Here is an 8,368-nt window from a genome sequence, read left to right on the forward strand (position 1 = left end):
AGGTTGACAAACTGCTGTTTCCCCTGCCAACTTTTTACCCACGTTTAGTTCATTTTATTTTTATTTAGATAGCTTTTCGGCTGGTGGGTTTGAGTGAAGTATACGGCTGTATGCAATATATATGGCCCCTCGGTCAAATGTTTCACTGGATTCCCAAATAAAAAGTAATTAACGTTGCTACGAAAAAGTACAGACTTAATTGCATTTCTGCACGTTTATGCACAATGACCACTTAATGACAATATAACTGTTTAGAAATCAACAAATAAATAGACTTTAAAATGTGCAGAAACATAAGACTTAAGAATTCAGTATAACAGGAGCAACTTCAGAGCGTGTCCAAGTGTTTTTATACAACCGTATTTACAACGCTAGAAATACAACACTAAGAAACTGGTAACTTACAAATATTTATAAAATGTTATTTACAAATATTTACAAAATGTTAAATGCAGAAAGGCAACAAGAAAAAAACTAGGCTGCCATCATGCTTACTAAATGTCTCAAGTTCAACATAGACCAATAATGGTTCTGATTATTAAAATCTACCTCAAGATGACAGATAACATCAAAAGAAATAAGAATTCTAGAAAAGCTGTTTTTTTTTTCATCAGTATGGTATCAAAGGTAGCCCAGGTGGGTAAGAAAACTGCTGATCTGGCAACACTGGGTGTCAAAGTGTTTGAGAAAATAATAAGTGAGGAGTCTGAGTGTCAGGGCTTGTAAGTGTCTTGCATAAAAACCAAGATCCAGAAATTTAATGATCTCTTGGGCACAGCCATCAACAGTGTGTGTCTGGGGAGAGAGGTTTACTTACCTTGGCAGCGGCATTCATGTCTCTGGTTACTCTTCGTATGAAGTCAGTAGATGGATTGGGAGAGCATGGGAGGTCATGAGGTCTCTGGAAAGGGGTGTGTGTCTCACCCAATACAGCATCTTAGCAAAAGGACGAAGGTCCAAGTCTTAGATAGATAGATAGATAGATAGATAGATAGATAGATAGATAGATAGATAGATAGATAGATAGATAGATAGATAGATAGATAGATACTTTATTAATCCCAAGGGGAAATGCACAAAGTCAAATTCACAAGTCTTTAGAGTCCTGGTGCTTCTATTTTGCTATATGGTTGCGAAACATAAATGCAATCCAATGGAACTGAGACAAAGACTGGACTCTTTTGGTGCTGTGTCTCTTTGGGGAATCCTTGGGTACTGCTGGTTTGACTTTGTGTATAATGAGGGGTTGCTCACAGAGTCCTGAATGAGGCACATTACCTGCATTGTGAGGGATCATCAGTTACAGCACCACAGCCATGTGGCACGATTCCCAGAGGTTGATCTGGCTTGCAGGATCCTTATTACTGAAGACCCGAGCGGCTGGACCTGGCCAAGGGGATGCCCACATAACACCTGGCTGCTGCACATAGATGGTCATTTCTGGAGGATGGGACTGGACTGTGTGTCTGCCTGGGGGTTTGCAAACCGGAATTCTGAGCTGTTTCGTTGTGTGGTGGGTGTGGCAACACGTTGTACCAGTGCATGCACCCTAACCTGACCTGACCTGAATAAACCACAGAAGAAACTGGAAGTTTCAGGCCAGGTGTATTACTGTTACATTTCAAGTCGTTGAAATTATCAGCCTTGTTCAACTCTGCACAACTGCAGTCCTATGTGTTGGATCCTTAGTGGTAAGCGGGGATGTGATACATGAGATGTTTGTAGTGCTGCTTAAGAGAAAAGTTTATGCTTCAAATTAGTTATGAGTAATTAGGAAATGCACAGACACACAAGAAAAATGTACTACCAGAGACATGCTCAAATAAAATCAAAAGAGCAAGGCTTATGTTCTCCCTTTTTCCATACCCTTGATCACATCCTTATAATATTCAGTTTCCCTTTAGTGCACTTTAGATTTGACTGTTGCTTTGTTCTTTTATCTTTGATTTTACATAGTCCTTATACATGGTGTTTCAGTGGGTAGCACTGCCCCTTCAGCAATCAAGCATCCAAGGGTAAAATCTCACACTTGTACATTTTCTGCATAGAGCTTGCACATTCTTCCTGCACCTGCATAGATTTTTTCCCTATCTACCTGTGCATATTTAGATACTTGGCAATTCCAAATTGACCCTTGAGTGAATGTGAGTGTGGGTATATGTGTGTGAGTGAGAACAATAGGACCTGCTTATTTACCTGTAATTAAGACTTTAAATGTAAACCTGTGGCACGACTAGGCAGATCTGATGACATCCCTCTCCCACCTATAAGCCTCTTATTATATGGAAACAGCTCTCTTATTATCTAAGCCAGATGTTTTTGTATGTGTTTGCTGGGGGGGGGGGAATGGGGGGGGGTAACGTTTATAGTGGTAAAAAAATAAGGCATCAGACAAGAAAGGCACTGCCAGATCTTGCATACTAAAGTGACTATAGCTGCAGGTGGAAGTCACATTTTACTTATGGTGCCAAGCAGAGTTGTGTTGTGGTACAGCAGTCTATTAGCCAGCAAAAGCGCTGTGATGAAGTTGTCAGTTGTTGCGGTTCTGCCTTTGTCCAGAAACGGCTCCATAAGCTTTATGACCACAGACTCGGCAAGACTTTGCCCTGGGTTGTAACTTAAAACACAGCTCTCAATAAAACGTTGCCAGATGTCCAGAATCGCAGCAAATCTGTCATTTTTTCACATGTTCTGCATGGGTGTCTTTTTTGTCAAAACACAAATGCTGCATGATAGTCTGATAGCGTTCACGGGATGTCATATCCTTGATTGCTGGTACAGCAAATAGTTCTGAGCAGTCATCAACCACAGTACCAACTGTGGTCATCACTGCTCTTGTGAAAAGAATGGAGATAAATGCCATCAACTCAGAGAGCGAGAGGCAAGTTCATTGTACCATGTGAACATCACCTACAGAATAAAAGTGAATAATAAAAAAAAATGCTAACTTTTACAAAATTTACACCTGGTTTTACAGACTCAAATTAAATGTATTTTTTATTATATTATAATAATAGTAGCTCACTACTCAAAACGCCCAGACTCGAACCGGGAACCTTTTGATTATAAGGCAGCAGTTTTTACCTCTGCACCATCCAAGAATGCATATCAACTTTCTGTCGATTGACATTTGAGTTTGGGTTTTTAAGTCATTGTAAATTTAATTATTTTTTTTCCTTTGGTTATATTCTTGAATAAAAGCGCATGTGTTTATTTGATATTTAGACTAAAGTCTTCACACATTATACACTTCACGTCATTATTAGTATAACATGGAAAAAGTTTCTATTTTAGGTATGTGTTCAGCATTTCTTGCCTCGCATTTCCTGTATTCCTACATTTACATGGATCATTGTAGACACGGAACACACATGAAATGTATGTATTCCAAATAATGATATATTATTTACCATATACTTCTCCAGGTACCTCATACCCAGATAAACATACTTGAGCTCTGAGAATTTTGTGACTGACTTCAGCTCTGTTAGGAGGGATGAGATAGCAGGCTGCTTGCTGCTTGTGCTGATCGACACATTTGCAAATCAAAAGACGCTGATGAGGAGAGGTGTGTAGGCATTTAAGGTGGCCTGGGATTCCAAGTTTTTTTGTAGGCTTCAGGGATTCTAATGTTAAAGGGGTCAGGACTGACCTCAGTGAGCTGTGAGGCCCGGACATCACCGCTGCGTCACACTGGATAGCCACTTGACTCCTTCTTGCCGGCTGTGTACACAGCCTTGGGAAATTTTTGGTGGTGGATTCTCTTCATCCATTGCCAGGCCCAACAGTTTGACTAGAGTGGTTTGCGTAATACCACTTTTACTCTCTGACCTGTCTCTGCTCAGAATCACCGGAAGGGGTGGATTTTGAATTACCACCACCTGTAAAGCCCTTACAGAGTTGTCAAAACCTATGATGCAGGTAGTGGAATTATACTATTGTGTCTTCCTGTAAATACAGGTTAAACTGGTCTTTCCTTTAAGCCATTGTTATGTAAAACATAACAGCGAGCTACAATGGAAATGTTGCTGCCGGTGTCTATGAGAGTGGTGACTTTATGACCGTTTACAGCTACCACTCCCATCAAAGGGGAAGATAAGGGGTTAACGATAGCACAATATCTCCTATTTCCGGTCCCCCTGCATCTCGGAACGTTGCCGAATCGAAAACACTGCTGCTTGTTTGGAGGCTTCAGCATCTGCTCCGTGTGGTAACAGTTGGGCTCAGGAGTAGGGACACATTCTGTCTGGTTTTGACGAATGGACTGTTTGGCTCTCCTGGATTGTGAAGCCATGTTATATTGCCCTATGATCTTTTATATTTTTAAAGGGCTGTCCTTGACCTGGCTGGGCAAGATATTCAGGAAGGGCGTTCAATAGGAAATGATAGGCGATGTGTTCAACTACCTGTTGGGCTTTATTTTTATCTGGCCTTAGCCAATTCCTTGCCCTGCCCCATAAAGTGCACACTTGGGAGTGGATTGGCTGTTAAGTGTCAAAGTTCCACTCATAATACAGCCTCGCCTGCTGGTCTGGGACTCCCCCACCTTTATCAAAGGTCTCTACCTTTGTGGGGTCATGGGAGGCGACATTCTCCTCCAAAAGACCATAATCTTGCGTCTCCCCTTTCCAGAATGGCCTTATTCTGTTAGCCCATCCCGCACAGTCCCAAGGGTGTCTATTTTGTAATATTACCGGTACTTGGGTCAGAATTTGCACCTGGTCCTTTCGAACAGCCACACGTGCCTCATGCTCAGCGATCTGGGTCTCTCTCAGGTTCTGCTCCAGGAGCATCTTGGAGCCAAAATCCTGCCGACTATGCCAATATGGTAAAAAAATAAGGTATCGGACAAGAAAAAGGTTTGGGGATGGCCACCCCATATACTTAAATTTTTAACAAAAAAGCACATGTCTTTACAGAACAGTTCACAACTGAACTGAACTAACAGGCTGAGTCTGCTCTATATGTTTTGTGAATAGGAGGAAGAGGTGGAGTCAGGGTGGCCAGAATAGGAACTGATGTGGCAGAAAAGTGAATTCTGGGTACCGGAAGTGGTGTCATCAGGGTTGGCCAAAAGTTAATGGGTGGACTGGTGGTGATGTCACTGATAGGCAGGGCCTTTGGCTAACTGCTGAGGAACAAGAGGAGAGAGGATCAGGTGAGAGAGCCAACCCCCGGTCTGGTTGATAAATAGCAGTATTTCAGCCTGTAAACTGCCCCCATGCACATGTGTGTGTCAATATATATATATTCTTTCAGCTTCTGCAAAGTCTTAATTTCCCCTTGGGGACAAATAAAGTATTATATTTATCTAATTAAACAATTGGAATGGTAAATAAACAATGTGAATGGACACTGTAATCCTGGTTACTGATTAAAGCATCTGCATGTGATAACATTTAGTGTAATGCTAAACTTTCCTAACGCTGTTATCTTGATGTACTTAATTATCAAAAGCAAAATAGGCTTTTTTTCTTCAATAATGATCTGAAAAACAATAGAACATTGTAGCTGACCTCTGCTCCCTGGCTTAAATCTTGCTTTTTCATGGGTTGAGAATTACCTGTGGAAAGGGTTATCAAGACTGGGGTTGAAAAAAAGTCACCAGATAACAGTAAGTTAAGCCAACAAGCACAGGTGGAGTCCATTTGTTTTCCGTGGAAGTCAGGTAGCTCAACAGATGTTATAGTGGCCTGATAGTTTATATGTAAAACATTACTCTGGGGTCTATATACAAAGGTCTTAGAGAGAAATGTTTTAAAATTCCTCAAGGAGTTTTTGGTGCAACCAGTGACCATAAATGAGTACATTTCTTTTGTCCTGTGTTTTTTGTAACATTTGGTTTCCAGAGTTCAAAAAGGTTTTGTGATATTTGAATAGAAAATATTTAGGGTGTTTTCATGTGACATTTTCAAGTCAAACTAGACTTTTGCTTCAAACCGTCACATTCTAAAAATACTACACTAGAATGATTGTTGTATTTGTTTTCCTTTTAGAGAGCCCATAAACACTCTTTGAGTAATGCAGCATTACAGGTCTCTGGCAGAGCACATTTGGTCTTTTGTTTAGGAGTGAGCTGGGGTGAAGACAACCTGATAGATAGACAATGCTGCTGTGATTGGAAGTGCTTATTTGTGTCAGTGTGGTGTAGCGGGTCTAAAAGGCCACTTTTTAAATAAATAATCACTGCACTCGTGGCTTAGACAGGGGCCATGGTATGTGTGGCCAGAGCGATTCCCGGAGAATTCGTGATGCAGGCGGCCCTCGCTTAAGTGCACAGGTGAGGAGTTGTCCGCATCTGTAATTGTTCCCGAGAGCTGCTAATTGCCACATTTGATCCACGTCCCCGTAATAAATAGAAGCGCGAGGCGGCTAGCAGGGGAGAAAGAAGAAAAGACAAACGGAGGTTGCAGGAGAAGAAGGCAGGAAGCAGGGAGAGGATAGCCGGTGCAAGTGAGTGAGTGAGCAGGCTTGCGGGCAGCTGGACAGTGAGCCCTTGTGGGGTGTTTGGCCAGCACCCCGGGAGAAGTTGGTAGTGGTCGCTCCCTGAGCATTTTAAAGAGCGGGAGTGACCGGAAGGAGGACGGCTTGCCGCATAAGGCCAGCAAAGGCAGCGGGAGTCAGGACTTGGGACATGAAAGTCCCAGTGTGAGCGCCCTGGTCACTGGGGAGCTCAAGTCACAGCTTGGTGAAGCCTACCGGAGCCAGGGATCGGTGAGGTGAACGGACCAGTAGGAGAAGGCAGAGAGAAGATCAGCTGCAGGTAGGGTGACTCCCCTGGTGCATAGCCTGGACGGGAGAAGCAGGGGAGTCACCAGTAGCAGAAAGGCACCGGGCTGATTTGTTTAAAGGGACAGCTTCCAGCCATTGTTTTAACCTCATTGTTTTTAAAAGACTTTTGCTAGTGTGTTTTTAACCTTCACCCTTTCACTTGTTTTTATGGATTATTTATTTGAAGATTTCTAAAGCACTGCACTATTTATTTGAACACTGTTTTGTTGATTTTAATAAAAGCACTTTGCACTTTTTGCACCATCCCCATGCTTTGTTGTACCTCACTGCCTAGCTCATCGGTGACATTACCGACGGCGTTAGGTTCAAGGGCTCCCAGAAGCAAGAAGGGAGCATGGAGTGGAACCCGCATTGTCACAGTCAGCTTTGGTAAGTAAATGAATAATCCATTCCACCTGATTGGCAGTGTAACCAATAGGCCCATTTCACACTTTTGTATTTTATCTTCCAGGAGGTGTAGTTGATGGGTAAACATTACTGGTTGTCCAAAACAAAAAAAGAATAACAAAACAAGAGCTTCTGTAGTGTCCCTCTGTGTTAACATCCTAAACAAACTGTCCCTCCCAGAATTTTCATAGCTTTCCTACTGATAAAACAGAGAGAAAAATTGATCCAAGCCATCAAAAGACATGAATGACTAAGATTTGTTATACACTATGGCAACACATATGTTTGCAGACCAGGGGTACTCAACTCCAGTTCTGGATTTCCACAGTGGGTGCAGGTTTTTATCCCAACCAGTTTTGAAATTAGAAACAAGTTCAAGAAGAAACTTCCAAGACAAATCTTTATTACCCTGTAGATTTTTCATTTTCTGAGATCATCTCTATATATAATCTTCATTTGGATCTTGATCTTTGTTTGTCCGCGAATTAATTAGAAGAAGAAGCACTAGATGGCAGTAGAGAGACAGCTAAAACATAGGCATTGCATTAAGAATCTCCTCTAGGCTTATACTACTGAAGACTGTAGTACTCCAGTCACACCTCAAAACACAGACATTCAAACTAAACAAATTATTGTCCTTTAAATTAACTAATCTCTATATATAATCTTCATTTGGATCAAGAAGAACCTAGTATCCCAACATGGGAAGACTATGATTTTGAAGGTCTCAAAGATGTTGCGGAAGACGCCGCTTATGATTAACCATCCATAAGTCGTGCGAAGAGAACCAGAAATGCTCCTCCACCACCACATAATTACTATTAGGACAGTGATTCCGAGTAGGCCGTTCCTATCGAATCAATGTCCAAGGGTTTTGTTTTGTAATTTTGTTTCCCTTATAAAAAATCATAATGCTGTGCGATGAAGGGCCCAGTTCATGACTGACAGCCGCGTTTAAACAGGGAGCCCTTCACAGACAACTTTAACACGCGCAACATAGTTGGGCGCACATGGCTAGTTATCCATATGTTTTGTGACCCAGAACAGATTTATACCTTTTCTCTCATTTCAAAACATTTTATTAACACAGATACATCATAATGAATGAACACAGGTTTAACCATTAGCTGGTGAGCTGGTGGCTCTTGCACTTCATTATTAACTCATGGCTATTAAGAAAACATGCAAC

Source organism: Erpetoichthys calabaricus, chromosome 9 (assembly GCF_900747795.2).
Source record: "Erpetoichthys calabaricus chromosome 9, fErpCal1.3, whole genome shotgun sequence".
Lineage (NCBI taxonomy): Eukaryota > Metazoa > Chordata > Cladistia > Polypteriformes > Polypteridae > Erpetoichthys > Erpetoichthys calabaricus.